The sequence below is a fragment of the Mirounga leonina genome, unplaced genomic scaffold (assembly GCF_011800145.1).
Source record: "Mirounga leonina isolate KUSES-001 unplaced genomic scaffold, KU_Mleo_1.0 Mir_92, whole genome shotgun sequence".
Classification (NCBI taxonomy): domain Eukaryota; kingdom Metazoa; phylum Chordata; class Mammalia; order Carnivora; family Phocidae; genus Mirounga; species Mirounga leonina.
In genome coordinates this window covers 6951797-6973827 of record NW_023270852.1, presented here as the reverse complement: position 1 = coordinate 6973827, position 22031 = coordinate 6951797, and the positions used below count along the sequence as shown (strand labels likewise).

The window sequence follows — 22031 nt, the reverse complement described above, 5'->3', positions numbered from 1 at the left end:
TAAAATTTACACATGAGCAGATCAGGCCATGCTGTGGGACAAGGCCAAAGAGCCATGTAGCATATTGAATTTTCCAAAGATGGCCATGCCACCCTCTCTCCTCACATGTTGTTCCTATGATGATACTTTGACATTCCTCCTTTTGAGAGATGGGATCTATGTTCCACCTCCTTGAATCTGGGCAGGCTTGTGACTTTGGGGGAAGTAATGCTATATGACTGAGCCTGGGTCATAAAAAATAATACAATTTCTGCCTGGTTCTTGCGGAATGCACACTCTTGGAACCAATGTTAGATACCTATTGCTGTGTAACAAATCACCCCAAAGCTTAGCAATATACAACAACACACTCATGCTATCACAGTTTCTCTGAGTTAGGAATTCAACTGTGGCTTGGTTTGTTCCTCCTCTGCTGCAGGATCTCTCATAAGGCTACAATCAAGTTCTTCTTCTTTAAGATATTATTTATTTATTTACTTGACAGAGAGAGTGAGAGAGAGCACAAGCAGGGGGAGCAGCAGAGGGAGAGGGAGAAGCAGGACTCCTGCTGAGCAGGGAGCCCAACACAGGGCTCGATTCCAGGACCCTGGGATCATGACCTGAGCCGATGGCAGACACTTAACGACTGAGCCACCCAGGCGCCCCTACAATCAAGGTTTTGACCAGAGCTGGGAGTCTCTTCCTCCCTGGCTGTTGACCAGAGTAACCTTCAATTCCTTGTTGTGGGGGTCTCTCCAATATGGCAGCTTACTTCGTCAAAGTGAGCAAAAGAGAGAGAGTCTGATCATAAGGCAGAAGTCACAATTTTCATAACCTAATCATGGAAGATATATCCACTCAATGTTACCATATTTTATTGGTTAGAAGCAAGTTACTCAAGGGGATGGGATTACACAAGGTTGGGAATACCAAGAGGTAGGGAACATTGGGAGACATCCTAGAGGCCTCTTACTACAGAACCTAACCACCATACTATGAGAAAGCCCAGGTGGGGAGGGGACATGTTACAGCATTAAATACATGAGTGAAAGAGCCTTTGGATAATTCCAGCACTCAGCCACTGAGTAACCTCCAGCCCTCCAGACTTCCCAACTGAGGCTCCAGATGTGGGGAATAGATAGAAACTGTCCTTGCTATGCTGTCTCTGAATTCCTGACCCATATAATCCTTGAGAATAATAAACTGGTTGTTGTCTTATACCACTAGGTAGTGACTAGAACAAGTCACATATCTTGAAGCTTCATTGATCACCTGGTCACCTGGTTTGACCCACCCATTACACAATTTTTGCAACTAAATTGGTATCATATTTCAGCCTGAAGTCTGTAACCTGAAAATACTCTGAGAGTCCACACAGGTTTGAAAAACCTTGAAACTTTCTGGTTGCTATAGGCACGACTTACTTTTTGGCTCATCTAAAAAAAAGTGGCACCCACTTGGGGTGTCTTTCCTATAGCAGCTGTTTATAAAATACCTTCAAGGGGCATAAGACAAACCGAGTTTTCCCAGGATTTCTGGGATTCAGCTGAGCTTTCATGGCCAAAGACATACTTCTGAATCAGACAGGTTGTTCTAAACTTTATTTTCAGTCAATTTTGAATAGGACAATTATAGTGCTTGGTCTGGCATGAACTATGCATCAGAATAATTCTGCATACTTTTGTTTACACATGTGTATTCGGGTGGAAAAAATTTTAAATTACTTTACTATCTGGCACTAGAATTCCTCTATAGGAGGGAAGTAACTTGTTTGAAAAGGGAGTTTGGTAAAGAAGCAGTAGGGGTGTAAGAATGTGCCCCGACCTCACCTCCTGCCCCAGCCGCTCTGCATTGAGATAAGGAAAGGAATTTGTTTCTGACTTTAGAGAGATGGTAGGGGAGAGGAAAGAACAGAAGATAGAGAAGGGAGAAGGAAAAGAGAGGAACCAGAAGATTGTGTGAGGTGAAATGTATTGTTGGGGCCAATAGAGGAAACCATCATAAGGGGTGGCTAACAAGGACTGAGGATAGCAGGAGTGTGCACTGAGGATTTCTAGGTTGTCTGTTGTATAGTGAGTGATGAGACTCCCTCCCTGTGACACCCCCAACATTTTCAGCAAAGTCTAGCAATCTCATTCATGGTGTGTTTAAAATTTTTTTTCCATGAGGGGCACTTGGGTGGCTTAGTCGGTTGAGCGTCTGACTCTTGATTTCGGCTCAGGTCATGATCTCAGGGTCGTGGGAGTGAGCCCCGCATCAGGCTCTGAGCTCAGTGGGGAGTCTGCTTGTTCCTCTCCCTCTGCTCCTCCCCGGCTTGTTCTCTCTCTCTCACTCTCTCAAATAAATAAAATCTTAAGAAAAAATTTTTTTTCCATGAAAGGGCTAAATTTTGTGCCTGGATTGATTTGGACCTGAACAAAGACTGTACTCAAAGAACATTACCCCTGAGAGATCAGGATGTGAGAATATATGTGTCATGTGCATTTTCAAAAATCCTAGGGAAAGCTTGGGATTTCCATAGGCCGTGGTGATATGTATTTGGAACAGATGTTGCCGAACCCTCATGATGCAGAGAGGTCCCAGCTGACATGGGAGCTACCTGAGCATCTACATGTGTCAGGCCCAACCTGGTTTCTGGCTCCTATGTCCTTCCTCAGTTTTCTACCCTTTCCTTTTCCTTGGCCTATATATGTGACCCTCTGACCTGCACATATAGGCCCAGCCCTGTTCCAGGTCCCTGGGACATTCTAGAGATGCAAGAGGCATTTAATAGATCCAACCTGATGGTCTAGGGCTCCACATAAAGTCAACTTTGCTGCTCATACTTCCTGACTTTATGCCCCTGTCCTGAAAACTAGAACCTATCTTATTCTCAAATCCTGGGGCCTTCTCTCCTTCCCCACCCCAGGGACCTCAGGACTTATAATTGGACTTCTGCTTTGGAATCTATTCCTAAATTTCTTCTCTGGTATTCCACCCACTTGTTTCCTGTTAGGAATGAGAAACCTTGAGCTCTAGGCCTAGATCTGACACAAACTTGCTGTTTCACTTTTGCAAAGTCACTTTTACTCTCTGGCACTTGATTCCTTACCTGTAAAACATGGTGGTTGGGAAGATGATTATTAACTCAGCAGGCTTGAACACGAGTTATGCAGGCTCCTCAGCAACGTGGACTAGATGGGATGGGCCCCAGGAGTTAACTGGTCCTGGCAGGGGCTCTAAAGCTCTGGTGAATTGTAGCCAGGTTGGGGCAAGGCTTGCGACTGCAGGGATCCATCCAGTGTTAGAGTGCAGCTGTGGAGCATGAGGTAGAGACAAGCACAGAATCTTGGTTTTCAACACTCAGGCCATGGAACACACAAACACAGCCAGGGGCTGGGAGTTGTAGAGCAGGGTTTGGCCCCACTGTGGGAGGGTGTCGGCCAGAGCAGACAGGGACTTGTAACCACAACCAGAACCCAAGACGAGAGGACTTGGGCTCAGGGCAACACTCAGTTTCAGGGGGCAATGGAAAGTCGCCCCCTTCGGGGGGACTGAGGCTGAAAAAGGCAAGTGTATGGACTGAATCAACATAGCTGGCAGGTTGAGGCTAGGAGGCCATGGGCGTTATTTCCAGCTTCCTAGTTTTTGTTTGTTTGTTTTTGTTTTTTGATAAAAACAACAAGATTCTTTCTGGGCAGCTATACCAGCTAGTGCATTGAAATTGCTTAGGTCTTCCTCTTTCTGTTCAAATCTGCCCTAGAATAGGGTTAATCTTGCCTGGGAGGAAGATGGATTGCTGATACCAGATCTCTCCAGGCCAGATATTCCAGGGTTCTTTGAACAGTCTCAGATATGTCAGGAGGGGTCAAATGAAGACAGTCCATAGCACCCTTCATGCTCACAGTGAATCTAGGCCAGTGCATACCTGGATTGGGCCCCTTTGTATCATGTGTGTTGGATCAGTCCTTGAACAGAACACTACGCATACTTGTGGGATTCACACTAGTGTGGGGGAGAGAAATCACAGTGTCTGACACATGGTAGGCCATCAACATATGTTGCTTAAATGAATGAAAAATCAAAGTTGAGTAAAATGAACAGGAAAGACTGATGACTGGGAGAAAGGATAGCATAACAGCGATCCTGGGAAATAGTCCTACTGCCCTCATGTGATCCTTACTATCAACAACTGAGTCTTAACCTTTCCCCTATAATAAGAAAAATAATTCTCAAAACACATTTTCAGATTATACATTGTCAGACCCAGGGAGATATTCCTACCCTTGACCCAGTAATCCTACTCTTGGGATTCCATCATAAGGAAATAATTCAACCAAAACAAAAATCTAAGTGCACAAAGGTATTTATGACAACATTATCTGAGACAGCAGAAAAATGGAAACAGCTCACATGGCCAACAATAAGGGACAGGCTGAGTAAATTTTGGTACTTCTACTCAATGGAATATTCTGAAACAACTAAAAAGATCACTGTGAAGATTATGTACCAAACACATAATAAATAACTTTATAAAAAAGAAGCATGCAAAATGCTACATACATTATTAGTGTGAATGTGTTGCGTGCTGTTCCTCATGTCAATCAATTTATTTTGTACAATTTCCTATTGCTGTGGTTAAATTCCAAAAAGAATGTAAAAGGTACTTCAGAATATCTAAGGTTCCCTACCTTTCCTCTGGTTTAAAAATGATACATGTTAGAATCCTGGGAAGATGGCAGGATTGGGGCAGCCTAGACTTGAATCTTCTTGAATCATCATATGAAAACAGAGCAACTGGTTAACCAAATTAAAAACCTAGCAACGACATTTACAACAAAACTAAGTGACAAATTACAAGCACCGACAACCATGATGTATTATGGGCATCTGTGCAAGAGAGAGCAGAGGGAAGCCACAGGGCACCTGATGGACCTGAACAATTATTTTTTTTTCTTTTTTATTTGAGAGAGAGAGAATGAGAGACAGAGAGCGTGAGAGGGAGGAGGGTCAGAGGGAGAAGCAGACTCCCTGCCGAGCAGGGAGCCCGATGCGGGACTCGATCCCGGGACTCCAGGATCATGACCTGAGCCGAAGGCAGTCGCCTAACCAACTGAGCCACCCAGGCGCCCGGACCTGAACAATGATGAGACAGTATCAGACATGATGCAAGGTACATAAGGTCAATTTGAGAGCAGCTGCTAAAACTGGAAGGACTTTGCCCACTGCAGTCAAGGATGAGAACAAAGGGCTTTTAGGGTAAGGCCTAAAAGTACAACGCACTCTAGCCTCTTCGAACATGAACTCTTGAAACTGAGTAACCTGGGTGCCACTTAAAGACAGGGCCCCACACTTTGGAAAATTTCTATCAGAGGAATAAAAACTGATAAGATAGGGTAAAAAAAACCCAAACTAAGCCATTGTTTTAAACAACATCTTTAAAGTACTAACAGGAACATCTGTCAATCTAAAATTCTCTATCCATGAAAAATGTCCTTTAAAATGGCTTAGGGGTGCCTCAGTGGCTCAGTCGGTTAAGCCTCTGCCTTCGGTCATGATCCTGGAGTCCCAGGATAGAGCCCGGCGTCTCTCTCTCTCTCTCTCTCTCTCTCTCAAATAACTAATAAGGTCTTTAGAAAAATAAATAAATAGGGGCCCCTGGGTGGCTCAGAGGGTTAAGCGTCTGCCTTTGGCTCAGGTCATGATCCCAGGGTCCTGGGTTTTAGAAAATAATTTTCCCTCATTTTAACATTTTATTAAAAGATAATTCACTGTTTAAAAATAATAACACTGTATCATGGTGCTTATAACTTATATAGAAATAAAATGTCTGACCACAATAACACAAGGGATGGGATGGGGAAATAGAAGCATACGGTTGTAAGATCAATGTTATACATGAAGTAGTATATTATTTGAAGGTAGACTGTGATAGGATAAATATGTATATATTTATCTTAAGCAACCACTTAAAACCAGACAACTCAAAAGGCAAAAACCAAAAATAAAACAAAACAAAAGGCAAAAACCAAACAAATCTCCAAATAAGTGTAGCTTAAAAACTCCAAGTAAGTGAAGATAAAATGGAATACTGAAAAAGCTATCAAGTATTCAAAAAGACGTGAGGAAAATAAACAAAAAAAGAGACAACAAAGAACAAATGGGACAAGTAGAAAACAACAAGATGATAAATTTAAGCCCATGCATTTAGAAGTACTCATAAATGGTTTAGACACTCCAGTCAAAAACAGAAAAAGATATATACTATAGAAAATAGTAAATACAAAAAGATATTTATATACATATATATATATATACTATATATACTTATATATACTTATAAGAAAACTGGAGTAACTGTATTAATATCAAAGAAGGTAGACTTCATGACCAACTATTACTATGGTTAGTAAGGGACACTTCCTAATGATGAAATGGTCAGTTCATCATGAAGACATAATTCTAAATATGTATATACCCAATAAGAAAGCTTCAAAATATATGAAGTAGAAACAGACAAAAATGAAAGGATAAGCACGCCATTCTCGGTTGTTTATGTGACAAATCAGTAAGAATACAGAAAATTTGGGGTGCCTGGGTGGCTCAGTTGGTTAAGCGACTGCCTTCGGCTCAGGTCATGATCCTGGAGTCCCGGGATCGAGTCCCACATCAGGCTCCCTGCTCGGCGGGGAGTCTGCTTCTCCCTCTGACCCTCCTCCCTCTCATGCTCTCTCTCGCTCATTGTCTCTCTCGCAAATAAATAAAAATCTTAAAAAAAAAAAAAAGAATACAGGAAATTTGATTACCATCCACCTATTGGACTTATCTGACATTTATAAAACATTAACACCCCACAACAACAGACACATATTCTTTGCAAGTGCAGGTGGAACATTAACCAAGACAGAACACATTATAAGTCATAAAATAAGTCTCAATAAATTTAGAAGAACTGAAATTGCAGAGAGTACATTCTCTAAAAATGAATTAAATTAGAAGTCAATAACAAAAAGATAACTGGAAAATCCAAATATTTGGAAATTAAATGACACTCTTCTAAATAATCCACAGGTCAAAGAAGGGAAATTATAAGATATTTTGAATTGAATGATGATGAAAACACGACAATCAAAATTGGTGGTATGTAGCTAAAGTAGTGCTTTTAAATATATTTTAGCTTTAAATGTTGATATTAGAGAATAAAGATCTAAAAATCAGTGATCTAAGCTTCCATCATAAAAAAAAACCCAGAAAATGAAGAGCAAATTGATCATAAAATAAGTAGAAGGAAATAATTGAGACAATTGGTGGAAGCCAACGAAATAGAACACAGAAAAATGATAGAGAGTAAATGAATTAAAAGCTTGTTTTTTGAAAAGATCAGTAAAATTGATAAACCTCTAACAAGACCAGTGAGAGAGATACAAATTACCAGCATTAAGAATGAAAGAGGAGATATCATTATGGATCCTACAGATTTATTTGTTTATTTTTAAATTTTATTTATTTTTTAATAAGTGAAAACAGGTATTTTATTTTATTTTATTTTTAGGTAGGCTCCACACCCAGCATGGAGCCCAATGTGGGACTTGAACTCACACCCCTGAGATCAAGACCTGAGTTGAGATCAAGCGTCAGACACTCAACTGACTGAGCCACCCAGGTGCCCCAGATCCTATAGATTAAAAAAAATTAATAAGAGAATCTTATAAACAACTTTATGCTAATGGATGAATGCTATCAGATATTTAGAATGAAGTAATACTAATTGTATATAAGCTCATTTAAAAAAATGGAGGAGGAAAACTACCCAACTTGGGGCACCTGGGTGGCTCAGTAAGTTAAGCATCTGCCTTCGGCTCAGGTCATGGTCCTGGGGTCCTGGGATTGAGTCCTGCATCAGGCTCCTGCTCAGCTGGGAGCCAGCTTCTCACCCTCCCATTCCCCCTGCTTGTGCTCTCTCTCTCTCTCTCTGTCAAATAAATAAATAAATAATCTTAAAAACAAACAAACAAACAAAAAAACAAAAAAACTACCCAACTCCTTTTAGGAAGTCAGTGTTATCTTGATACCAAAACCAGACAGAGATAAAAAAAAAAAACAACCCAAAAAACCCTTAAGAACAATGTCTCTCTTGAACAGAGATAAAAAGTATTCTTAGCATCCCAGCAAACTGAAACCAACAGAATATGAAAATGATAGCATGTCATGACCAAGTGGGGTTTATCCCAGGAAATGGGAGGTTGACTTAACAGAAAATCCATCAGTATCTGAAGATCAGTTAACCATTCACATATTTCACCCAGTTTTGTATAGTTTTATTTTTCATATTAAAAATTTAAATAATCTGGAATTTATTTGGGTGTATGGTGGCAGGTGAGAATATGACTTTTTTGCCAGTTATTTTTCCTATTTGTTGAATAAGTTGACATTTTCCATTAATTTCTTTTCTCTTCTTTCCTTCCTTCCCCCCCCTCTTTCTTTCTTCCTCTTTCTCTCTTTCTTTCTTTCTTTCTTTCTTTCTTCCTTCCTTCCTTCCTTCCTTCCTTCCTTCCTTCCTTCCTTCCTTCCTTCCTTCCTTCCTTCCTTCCTTTCTTTCTTTCTTTCTTTCTTTCTTTCTTTCTTTCTTTCTTTCTTTCTTTCTTTCTTTCTTTCTTTCTGCTTCCAACTGTATTAGTCTCTTTTTATTCTTTTGGTAATCTCTTCCAGAGTTAACTACTTCCCATTTGTAGGTGATGAACTGTGTGAGGAATCCACTTTAAATGTTGGCACAGCTATGAGCATGGCCCTTCCCTTTACTTGAACTCAGAATTAAGATTTTTGGTTCTTGTTTTTTATATTCCAGTCCCAGAAGTAGTTTTAACTGCAGGAGTTATCTGCAGGTCTTATGCTTTCTAGCAGCAGTCTCCAACCAGGCTCTAGCTTCTCCAGGACACTACACAGGGTGGATGTAAAAATGTATGAAACTAAGAGGCATTCTCTCAAATGAGTTTAAATGCATTTTATTTTTAGACAACCTATGTGACATGTTTTTTTCTTAACAAAAATGCCTTTGCTCCAAATAAATCAAGGTCAAAATAAATGAAGAGCTGAAGATGACATCAGTCCCATTTGTCTAAGTCCTGGTGTTGTGTGGATGAAGAGTAGCAGTCAGTTATGACAACAGGTGATACATCCAAAGTAATGGCCAAATTGTTAACATTTTTTCCATTTCTAAACCATCCTTAAAGAAAATCATGTATGGGGCTGCGTGGGTGGCTGAGTCCCTTAAGTGATGGTGGGACTCGGTTTTAGCTCAGGTGATGGTGTCAGGACTGTGGGATTGGACCCCCCCTCAGGCCCCACGCTCAGTGGGGAGTCCGCTTGAGATTCTCTCTCTCCTCTTCCCTCTGCCCCTCTACCCTGCTCTCTCAAATCAATAATACATCTTAAAAAAAAAAAAAGAAAGAAAATCATATATGGGGTCACTCCATCCTCAAGGTAGTCCAGCAGAGCAACTATGCCATCTAGATTCATATTCTCTCCAATAAAGAACTGGTAGTTTTCGAAATTAGCGAGGCTGTGTTTGTTGTGTTCTGCAGTTCCTGTCATAGAAGCCTCTGTTCTTCAAGTTTGCCTTTGATTGATTACATCTTTGATGTAGTGCCTGTAGGCTTCTTTTGTGGAGCTGGTTTCCTGAAAGGGATGGTTCAGGACAATATCAACAGCAGTGATGACTGCGCTTTCGGTACTTTCAACCTCGGAGCCTTCAGCAGAGGCATTTCCACCAACTAACAAGTTATCAGTGTTACCCTCTGTCCTACTGACCAACTTTCCCCTCCACCTCCAGGCACCGCCGAACACGATCTCCCAGATCTTATAGTTGTCTGAGGACATCCCCTCCTGGCTGATGAGGTCACGCTAGAGGATCTCGAGAGCGGCTGGAGAGAGGAGAGCGGCGCTAGCTTAGCAGGAGCCAGGAGCTCCGAGCCAGTGCGGTGCAGCCAGAGACACACTGGACCGGGGGGGGGGGGGGGGGGGGGGGGGCCGCCGGGGGCGGGGGGAGGGGCAGGAAAGCTCCCCATTAATTTCTGATGTGTCCTTTATCATATCCAAAATTAGTAATTTGCATGTTTGTCAGTACTTTCGCCATTACGAAGTTTTGTAATGTTTAATAATAGTTTAAGTATATTTTCTATCTGGCAAAACAAAGAATCTTCAATACTCTTCTTGTAAACATTTCCCCCAGCTCTTCTTTCTTTATATTAAATGTATTTATGAATAGGTAATATACTTACTTGGCTTAAAACTCAAATCATAGAAAAGGGTATACAGATACAATAAATGTTGCTAGTTGTTTTTTTTTTTTTAAAGATTTTATTTATTTATTTGACAGAGGGAGAGATAGCAAGAGCAGGAACACAAGCAGGGGGAGTAGCAGAGGGAGAGGGAGAAGCAGGCTTCCCGCTGAGCAGGGAGCCCGAGGCAGGACTGGATCCCAGGACCCTGGGACCATGACCTGAGCTGAAGGCAGACGCTTAACGACTGAGCCACCCAGGCGCCCTGTTTTTTGTTTGTTTGTTTGTTTTTAAAGGTTTATTTATTTATTTGAGAGAGAGAGAGCAGGGGGAGGGACAAAGAGAGGGGGAGAGAGAAACCCAAGCAGACTCTGTGCTGAGCTCGGAGCCCTACCCCTGGCTGGATCTCATGACTCTGAGATCATGACCTCAGCAGAAAACAAGAGGCCATCGCTCAATTGACTGTGACATCCAGGTGCACCAATTGCTAGGTTTTTGTTGTTGTTGTTTTTGTGCATTTATTCATAGATATTTTACGCATAGATTAGTAAATATGTAAATATAATTTTTCGTGCTTAAAAAGTATAAATATATACACACAATTGGTTGCAAACTATGCACAGTCTTATGTACTTTGCATTTTCACTTATTGCATCTTGGGGGGACGCCTGGGTGGCTCAGTCAGTTAAGCGTTCTGCCTTTGGCTCAGGTCATGATTCAAGAGTCCCAGGATTGAGCCCAGTATCAGGTTCCCTGCTCAGCGGGGAGTCTGCTTTCCCCTCTCCTTTTAACCCTCCCTCCCCTACTCGTGCTCTCTCTCAAATAAATTAATTAAATCTTTAAAAACAAACAAACAAAAACACATTGTATCTTGGAATTCATTCTATTTCAGGACGTAAACCTTCCTTATCATTTTTTACAGCTGCATAATATACCATTGAGTGGATACCATAATTTACTGAACAATTTCCTATTGATAGATTTCTTTCCATTTTCTTATGTGATAACAATAAATAAGAGTAACATTGCAACACATTTTTTTACATATATACAAGGATATCTGCAGGATAAATTCCTAGAAAAGGAATTTCTGGATTAAAAGGCATGTGCACTTACAATTTTTAAGTATTATCACAGAGTATTGCTCTCCATTAGAGACTGTAGCAATATATAATACCATTAACAGTGTATGAGGGTAACGGTCTACCCACACTCTTATCAGTGACATGTTTTCAAATTTTTTGAATGTTAATATTCTAGAGGTTAAAAAAGTTTACATTTTACATAGTGTATTATTTTAACTCACATTTCTTTTATTATGAGTGCTTTTTAAAAAGCTCTCCTTAGAGATGCCTGGGTGGCTCAGTTGGTCGAGTGTCTGCCTTTGGCTCAGGTCATGATCCCTGGGTCCTGAGATTGAGCCCCACATTGGGCTTCCCACTCAGTGGGGAGTCTGCTTCTCCCTCTCCCTCTGCCCCTCCCCTCGCCTCTTCCCCTCCTGCCTTGTTTGTGCTGTCTCCCTCTCTCAAAGAAATAAATAAAATCTTAAAAAAAAAAAAAAAGCTCTTTTTAACTATTGTTTCATTTCTGGAAGTTATCTTGGAATTTTAGTATATAGCATTGATAACTAAGGTATAGCCTTAATAGATAATGACAGTTTCGCCTTAGCACCTTTTGTTTTTGTTTTATGCCTTCCTTTATTGCATTAGCCTTAATTCCTAGAATAATATTAAATAATAATGGTGAGACTGAGCATCCTTTTTTGGTTACTGATTTTAATGGAGCAGTCTCTAGTATTTCAATTTTATTGCTGCTCTTCATTATGTTAAGAGATTATCCTACTCTTCCTACAAGTAAAGGTTAAAAAAAAAAACCAAAAAACAGAAATGGATGTAGAATTCTAGCAAATGCTTTTCAGAATCTAGATTTGGGTGATTTACTTTTCTTATTGATGAACTGTATAATTGTAATACATTTCTGAATGCCAAATGATTTCTACATTGCTAAAATAAACCTGTTTGGCTACCATGGATGATTTTTTAATGTCCTTTAATCCAGTTTGTTCAGGTTTTCTCAAAAATTTTCTGTCCACATTTAAAAGTTAGGCACTGTTGTTTGTTTTTGTGTATATGCTGTTCTTGACAGGTTTTGTTATTAGGATTATGATGACCTCATAAAATGAACCAGGCAGCCTTTCTTCTTTGCTTTTTTGCCTAAATTCCTCTCTGTTCTCCTGGCTGGCGAGAACAGGGCTGGCCTGTATTCAGAGCTACTCCAGGACGCTGGCGACCTCTAGCATGTTCTGGGCCCTCTTCTTGACTCTCAGTGCTGTTGTCTCTGGCATCTTTCCGCTTCCCCTTTTCCTTCAGGCTGACTTCCCAGTGAGCTCCCCTAGCATCTGAGCTTCGACCTGAGCTGCCCTCTGTGTGAACCCAGAGGAGGGGATTTCCTTGGCAGATGGTGGTTCTCCATGGGCTCCTCCCACTTCCTCCTGGAGCTCTCTCCCAGCTGCACTCAGAGCTCTCTCCTGAGCTTCGGCTGCCAGCTCTCTGCTGCCCTCACCTGCCCTCTGGCCACGATGTCTGTCCTTGTCATGGCTTCCTGCAGCCAGAGGTGTGGAGAATGGGACTCACTTTCACAAGTTCAGTGTTCACGGATGTCTTGAAGTCCTTGGGAATTCTCCAGAGCAACTGGTTTGAAGGGGGTGTTGTAGTGAGGCAATGAGTTGTTCTGGCTGCCTCTGAAGAAAATGCTAGAATAGACCCAAATGGCTCTGCCCTTATGGGGGAAACACAAATCACCTTTATACCAAAGGGCACCTCTGAGGAGATCTGGTGTGCTGTGACAGGACGTGAATCCCAGAATGAGGAAGTGGGCACATTTAGTCTGGACCTTTGTCCAACATGAATATGGTGTCCCCAGAGACAGATGTGGCCCAAGAGGTGCCTATGACTTACACCTCTACGCTCGCACCCCCCCCCCCCCCCCCCGCCGCTGCTTCCCTGTCCTTTCCTGCCACCTGAGACAATTTGTATGTCCAGGCTTTCTGTTCAGCTGTCAGCTGTGAACGACACCAGGTGGTGAGGCCTGAGCTAGGCAGTTAATTGTCTGGCTCAGGCTGACACTTTTCTTGCCATTCGCCCCTGATGCCATCTAAGGCCAAGGCCATGGGGAGGCACTTTTGTAAGTATGTTGTTTGTCACTCTTTAATCTCATTTAGTGGTTAAGAGTATTGCATCTTGAGTCAGGCAGATTTGGGTTTGTATCCTGGGTATGTCACTTACTAGCTGTGTGATCCTGGACAAGTAATGTGACTTTCCTGAGCCATTTTTCCTCCTCTTTTTTTTTTTTTTTTTAAGATTTTATTTATTTATTTGACAGAGAGAGACAGCAGAAGAGGGAACACAAGCAGGGGGAGTGGGAGAGGGAGAAACAGGCCTCCCACTGAGCAGGGACCCCGATGTGGGGCTTGATCCCAGGACCCTGGGATCATGACCTGAGCCGAAGGCAGATGCTTAATGACTGAGCCACTCAGGCACCCCTCCTCATCTTTTAAAATAGGAAAATAACAGATATACTTGTTAGATTGCTGTGAGATAATAATGCATATAAAGCATTTGGCCTAATGCCTAACCTAGTAAATATTCTGTGTATGTTACTTATGCTACTTCTTTATTCTTAAAAAAATTTTTTTTTGATTTATTGATTTATAATCTCTATACGAAATGTGGGGCTTGAACTCATGAACCCGAGGTCAAGAGTCACATGCTCTTCTGACTGAGCCAGTCAGGCGCCCCTTTTCTGATTATTACCGTATCTCTCCTATGCATCAAGGTAACTTCTTAGCTGACAATCAAGACTCTCTATGATCAGTTTTCAGGCTGTCTTTCCAGCCTTACCTCCACTGCTCTATTGCACTTATTCTGTCAGTCAGCCGAAGTTTCACCTCCTTGCTTTTGTTCATGCTGTTCCCTTAAACTAACCTCTTCCCTTCTCGTCATCATGTGTTGAGAATCTTCCCGAATATCAAGACCCAAGTTAAATACCACCTAACCCAAGAAGAGTTCCTGGCTGCCCCATTCAGAGGTTCTCTCTGCCTCCTCCTGGGTCATTACCATTGTAACTGTTTTCAGTCAAGAACCAGGAGATGAGATTGGCACCTGAGCATAAAACCTAATGACAAAGTTCATGTGACAAATGTCCTGAGTTTCTGTGGATGTGCCCGTTCTGGAAAGTTGATCTCTGAATGCCTTGGGCCTTAGAGGCACTGTTGGCCCCAGAATTTCTCCCCTGGAGGGGCTAGGACACAGTCTGGTAGAAGGGGAAGCTAGAAATCTTGTTTTGTCTGGCAAGGACTCTGATTTCACTTGTGTTGTATGCTCATCAGGGATTGCTTAGGGGAGAGGATAAGAAGTTGGGGTTGAGTGCCATGGATGTTTCTTAATATGTGAGTGAGGGAATGGAGTCTGTAAGCTTCGCCAATAACCAAACCAGCTCTAACCTGAGATGTTTTTGGAAGTGAGAATGTAAAGACAAACGAACAAAACATGAGGAGGTCATGTGGAGTCTGTCGGGGAAACAAGCCCAAGTATTACAATGTCTTGTCTGACAGCCCCTTCCAGGTCCCTTTGTGAAAGGCCTGCTGGAGACATGGTACATTTGCCTGGGGTGGGTTGACTGGGCTGGCTAGTGTGGGTGAGAACTTGAGCTTCTAATCAAAAGGCAGAGAAGTGGGGCCTAGACAGGAAAGGACCTCACTTCTCCCAGGACCTCTCAGGTCTGATGGGAGCATGTTCGAGATCTATCTTCCTGGGAACCATGGTTAGGTGGTTAGGCTAGGGCTAGAGGTATACTCATCTCTAGGAAGTGTGTTGAGGCAGTCCCCAGGGATCCCAGGGGTGTGGCCATGTTTTGGAGCATGAAGTTTGGTGGGTATGTGACCTGGTGTCTAGGCATCTTCCTCTGGGATCAAAGGGCTGGGGGAGGGAGGGGTGCAGTGTAAGGGGAAAGCCAGGGAATGACCCAGGCCTGACACGGAGGACTCGAGATGCTTGCTCCTTTGGACTATGTGAGGCAGTAAAGGATGAGTTGAGCCCAGAGGTGATGGAGTAACTGCAGAGAGTCTTTCAGAACACAGCCCTGGAAAAGCCTCATTTTGCCATACTCCAGGCTAGGTCCCAGGATCCAGCCCTCAGCCCTTCCCTGACTTACTCTCTGGAAAGTTTGTTCCTCTCTTAGAGTTTGAGGAATCATGAGTGTCATTTGCCAAATATTTCAGTTCTCCATTCCAAGCATGTGGTAAGATTGCACTTCTGGGCACCCTTGTGGCTGGCTGGAGCCCAAGTGACCATTTATGGCCAATGGGCTGTGGACGAAAGGCGTATACATCACTTCTGGTCCAGAGCATCTTGTTGCCAATACAAGACCCTTCAGAGCTCTCTTTCTGGCAATGGTTTAGGCAGTGTTCAAGAAGATGGCTGATCTATTGGCTTAAGTTCCCAAGTGAGGAGATATGGAGCAGAACCTCTAGTCATGAACCAATAGCATAGGGGGAAATAAACCTTTGTTGTTTTAAACCACTTCTTTCTATCAATCTTACCTCACTGAAGATCCAGTTGTCCTATGGAATCCCAGGTTTCACTGTTCCACAATATTGCAAGACCTGCTTTCTTTCTATTTTTTTTTTCAAGACTCTGCACCACTTGATTTACTTCTGTCCTCCTCTGTCCTGCTCTCTCTTTTCCTGGTTCCTATTCTTTGCAAACATATTCCTGGATCCCAGTGCTACCTTGTCACAGCTTAGTTCCATCTTCAGGGTCCCTGAAGTCTCCTCTTTGACCATGAAGAGAAGTGGGTTCTCCTCAGGCAAGATTGTAGAGCTGGAGTGGGAGCACGCAGAGGGTGTGTGGTAGCCAGCTTCCAAGATGGCTCTGGTGATGCCCACCTCCTGGCATTCACACCCTTGTGCCATTTTCTTCCACCTGGTACCAGGGTAGGTCTGTGTGATCAATAGAATCGGGCAGAAGTGGTGGTATGTCACTTCCAAGATTAGCGTATAAACAACTGCAATTTCTGTCTTGGTTACTCTCTCTCTCTTTTGATAATTCACTCTGGGGAAGTCATGTCATGATACTATGGAGAGGTCCATGCGACAAGGAGCTAAAGTCTCCTGCCCAATGAGTAAGCTTGATGCTCCAGACCCAATCAAGCCTCAAAGACTGCAGCCCTAGCTGATGCCTTGACTGCAACTTTACGAAAGACCCTGATCTAGAACCACCTTGCTAAGCCTCTTCTGAATTCCTGATTCCATAATAAATGCTTATTGTTTTAAGCTAGTAAGTTTGGAATAACTCATTATGCAGCAATAAATAACTAATCCAGGCCAGGTGCTAGGGAGGTTGTGTTTTTGGATATCAAAGCACAGTATGATAATGACGCTAGATCTCTGCTTGGCCTGGTTGTGTCCCTTGCTCTGGGACAGATCTGTCCCATGCCTTTGTGCATGGTTGCTGAGGAACCTCTCAGAACAGCACTCAATCCAGGGGAGGAGAGGGCAGGAAATATGAACACAGCTTGGTGTCTAGCACCTAGAAATGTCTCTTAACCCAGTCCCAAGAGACTGCTCAAGCCTGTCTTGCGATGAACGAGGAGTTCTAAGCAAACGCTGAAGCCATTTTACAAAGAATGTAAAACATTGGTGTACCAGCCACAATGCTTTGGGACACCTTTGTTCACCATGAGAGAGAGAGAGAGAGAGCGCTGGTGTGACACCATGAGAAACCCAGCACACCTGTGGTGGTGCTGGGTGTGAAGAGCTGCCTCAGAAGCCAGAGCCTTGTAGAGTAATGGATGTCAGAGATAGGTGAACAGAGATACCCCCCGGGGGACACATTCCATAGGATTGAGGGCCTAAGTTATCAAGGGGGAGCAATAAGCTGGTGAAATCAGAACTATTGCTGTTAAAGCATCTTCACTCAGGCCTGTAGCCTTGCAGGGCTTGGGGGAATTTTGGGGTTCAATAATATTAACAACAAATACTGTTCTTCCTCTTATTAAGCACTTGCTATGTCTGACTTCAGAGTAAATAGTTTATGTACATCATAATTTTCTTTTTTCTTTTTTTTTTTAAGATTTTATTTATTTATTCATGAGAGACAGAGAGAGAGAGAGAGAGAGGCAGAGGGAGAAGCAGGCTCCCAAGGAGCAGGGAGCCTGATGCGGGACTCGATCCCAGGACGCTGGGACCATGACCTGAGCCGAAGGCAGACGCTTAACCATCTGAGCCACCCAGGCGCCCATGTACATCATAATTTTCAAGCTCTGAAATAATCTATAAGGTGGATGTAACTTCCATTTTATAGATTAAGAAACTCACATTATATAACTTGTTTCCTCCAAGCACTTTTCCCAAAAGTCAAAGCAGGGACCACATGGGCAGACACCTTTCATTCTTTTTTTTTTTTAAGATTTTATTTATTAAACTGATGACAGAAAAAGAGAGAGAGAGAGAGAGAGCACAAGAGGGGGAGGGGCGGAGGGAGAGGGAGAAGGAGAAGCAGACTCCTTGCTGAGCAGGGAGTCTGACGTAGGACTTGATCCCAGGATCCTGGGATCATGACTTGAGCCAAAGGCAGACGTTTCACCAACTGAGCCACCCAGGCGCCCTGACACCTTCTATTTTTTTTTTTTTTAAAGATTTTATTTATTTATTTGACACAGAGAGAGACAGCGAGAGAGGGAACACAAGCAGGGAGAGTGGGAGAGGGAGAAGCAGGCTTCCCCCTGAGCAGGGAGCCCAATGCGGGGCTCGATCCCAGGACCCCTGGATCATGACCTGAGCCCAAGGCAGACGCTTAATGACTGAGCCACCCAGGCACCCTGACACCTTCCATTCTTAAAGGCAGAGTCCTCTGGTCCTCCCATCTGACTGGAGGACCCAATTCCAGTTGTGTTATCAGTACATGTAGGTCTGATCCCTTTGTGAGACCAGGTCCCCTGGAAGAGAGCCCATGCCACAGCCTGGCCTAAGGCTCCTGGCTGCAAAAACTGACCTGCTTTTATCCACGGAGTCAGCAAAATGTACAGATAATTTATAAGAGCTATTGGCCAAATGCATTTGAGGTGAAGTACGAACCTCCTGCACTTGAGCTCCCCACATGCAGCAGTCTCTACAGATAGGAGTCAAATCCCTGGAAGTGATCTAGTTACAATGAATGAGGCCTCTGGCCCTTCAAGACTGAGTTCCAGGTAATGACAAAAGGAGAGGTGGGGAACAACAATGTGGATATGCTTACCACTCCTGAAAGTACCCTGAAAAATGGTTAAGATGGTAAATTTTATGTTATGTGCCTTTTTTTTTTTTTACCACGATTAAAAATAAAAATTAAAAAAAGGGGACATGGGGAATTGTCATCAGTTAGTAAATGGAATCTGCTAGAAGGAAGTGACTTGCCTCGGGAGGTTTAGTGTGAGTCTGTGTGGGGTGTGGATCAACAGGTAGAGAGGTGAGTGAGCAGGTGATACACTGTCAGGTCATGGCAAGAAGACCAGGTAAGACTAGCAAAGAAACTCCACCTGGATCCGGTACTTGTGAGGAGGGATTGGTAGTTAATCTTAAACTCCCAGTTTAAGAGGCTAGGACTGCTGTGCATGAGTACACACACACTATATAATGTAATGTGTATCACATCATAATGTAAGTTGTATAATACATATGTGTAATATGTATACATGTATGTGTATATATATGTATACACATATAATTAATACACTAATATATGGTTGATAACATAGGATGGGTGCAGGTCTTTCAAATGATCCTTTTGTCACCTTTACAAAGTCCTGAGTCACAGAGGCCTTTCAGATTTGCTCCAGAAGGAGGCCTGCATAGGTGGACCCACAGCACGTAGTCAACATTCCAGGGCTGAGGGGGCAAGTCCCAGATGAGCTGCCCCTGTTCCTATCTGGCCAGCCAACATGATAAACCCACAGAAGAGCGCAGAAAGCCAGTAAGACAGGAACAGCCTTGTTCTTGATAATCTAGTGGGAATATCTGGCTTCTTTCCTACCCTGACCCGGCTCTCAGAGAGAAGCCCAGTGGGTAATGAGGTAAGTGATGAGTCTGGGAATAGGTTTGTGAATCTTGGCTTCTTCTGAAAGTTTATGAGGCCTTTGGGCTGGAGTTGGGCAGTCGGGAGGGGAGCTGTGACCATCCTTTAGAGAAACAGGGCTTGACTGTGGTGTGAAACTGGAGTGACATCTGATTCCTAGAGCTTCTGAGCTTGGTCCTTTCTGCAAAGGCTCTGGGATGGTATCCTAGAGTATCCCTCCTACCTAGCTAGCTTTCCAACCCCCAAACCAGGGAGGATCTTCACTTTTGACCATGCGACACCCAGCACAGGATTTGAGAACAGCTTCACACCCCCTTCCTTCCTCAACTCTGTCCACAACTATCTCTTATCCTAGATTATAATTCCTATGAGGGCAGCCACCATGTCTTATTCATCTTGGGAGCTCCTGGAGCTTCTCTTTCCCTCTGTCTCTCCTGTGCCTTGCATAATATATAAAATAGAGGATCCCAGTGACCACTGGTTAAAAACCCCTGTCCCCAGATGCTCCTCTGGGCTGTGCTGTCTTTTCCTCTTTGCCCTACAAAACCAAGGGCTGTGGCTTTATAAATTTACACTGTCAGCCAGAGTTCTTCAACTGCACTTTTAATTTAATTTTATTTATTTATTTGCCAGAGAGAGAGAGAGAGAGGGAGAGCACAAGCAGAGAGGGCTGCAGGCAGAGGGAGAAGCAGGCTCCCCACTGAGCAAGGAGCCCAAAACGGGACTTGATCCCAGGACCCGGGGATCATGACCTGAGCCGAAGGTGGACACCTAATTGACTGACCCACTCAGGCGTCCCTTCAACTGCACTTTATCTTAGTCTGCGGTCTCTAGATTCTTGCTTGATTCCTCTCTGTCTGGCCATCTCCCAGATAAATCACAGCCAGTCATATCTGTGCTGCACCTCTCCCCAGAAAATCCAGCATGAGGGCAGAGTTAGAAGGGCTTTGGGAAAATATCCAGGAAGCCCTGTATTAAAGATGGGGAAAAAAAAAAAACAAACCCTGAGGGGAAAAGGGACTTGCCCAAGGTCATTGTTTTGAGTCTGGGCCAGAAGTCAGCTCTCCTGCCTCCTAGGAGTTCCAGGGCTCAGAATGCTGGCCTGGTGGCCTCCTTCTTCATGCCGCCTGATGTTTTGAAATGGCCTTTCTCTGATCCTCACCTTTTCGGCATCGCACCTGGAAAGGCAGGTTGAGAGCTCAGCCAGGCCAAGAGTGTCTGCTCCAGGGCCTGAGAGAAAAGAGCTGGCCCGAGGGAGTGGGGTTAAGAGCCAGTGGCCCTCTTGACATTCTCTCCATGCAAGTTTGCCAATGAACCCAATGAACACATGGTGTCTGGCTCCAATTCACCCTGCACATGAACCAGCAAAGCGTTCACAGCCGTTGGAACTCCCCGCCTATCCCATCTAACTGTCCTCTGGCAAGAGGACTGTTTTGTTTTTGTGGCCTTGTGGTGATGTTTTTCTCATCAGCAGAGGTTGGTTCCTGCCCGAGTCCTGCCCAAGGCCGCCGGCTGCAAGCTGGACTGAGCCCAGGGGGAGAAGAAGGTGGTATTGCTGCTTAATAAAGCTCTTTGCCAGGCACTGCTCACTTGGTCCCCAGTGAATCCCTGGGTAACAGGCAGGGAAATCCTTATTAGTCCCTAGTTTGTAGAAGACATTATGGCCCAGAGAGGATGAATGATTAACCCAAGGCCACACAACCAGTGAATTACTGACTGGGGAAATTTGTAATGCTCAAATTCTAGCTCTGCTATTTACTAGGAAGACCATTTGAATCTAGGCTCCCTGCTCGCTAGTTGTGGGATCTTGAGCATTATTTAACCACTCTGCCTCAGTTTCCTCACTTTTACTTATTTATTTCCTTTTTTTTTTTTAAAAGACTTTATTTATTTGAGAGAGAGAGAGAGAGATAGTGAGCCAGGAGGAGAGAGAGAAGCAGGCTCTGACGCATGGCTTGATCCCAGGACCCTGGGATCATGACCTGAGCCAAAGGCAGACACTTAACTGACTGAGCCACCCAGAGACCCCTGTTTCCTCACTTTTAAAATAAAGGACATAGCATGTCCCTCATTGGAATGTTGGGGGACTAAACGAGCCAATATATTGTAAAGTAATTACCCCTGCCTGGCAGTCAGTAAGTGCTGAATAAGCTAGAAATTGTTGTTATTGTCAAGTCTGGCTCTGTTGTGGCTCAGATGGGCAAAAGTCATAGTGCTGCAAAAAAGCATTAGAGATAATCCAGTTTTTTCACTCATTTAATTTTATTATTATTTTTAAAGCCTGACATTTGAAGATAATCATATAAAATTATTCTTGTGATGTATAGTAATTAAGCACACAAGGTCAGAGGTTCACGTAAATGGTTGAAATTATTATGTTTATGTAGCCAAAAAATTTTGAAATTTTTCTCTTTTTTTGTTATTCTTTAGAGTCTATAATAGACATCCATCTTAACACATTTCTCCATTACATGCACGATTTAATCCTGATTATATGCACTGACAATGACTCATATTAAGAGACAAAAATAGAGGGGCACCTGGGTGGCTCAGTCGTTGGGCGTCTGCCTTCGGCTCAGGTCATGGTCCCAGGGTCCTGGGATTGAGCCCCGCATAGGGCTTCCTGCTCTGCGGGAAGCCTGCTTCTCCCTCTCCTACTCCCCCTGCTTGTGTTCCCTCTCTCGCT

General features: G+C 43.4%; 1 pseudogene; it reads right to left on the bottom strand.

Moving 5' to 3' along the window:
- Window positions 1-9011: 9011 nt before the first annotated feature.
- LOC118003966 lies at window positions 9012-14199 on the bottom strand (annotated as a pseudogene).
- Window positions 14200-22031: the final 7832 nt, after the last annotated feature.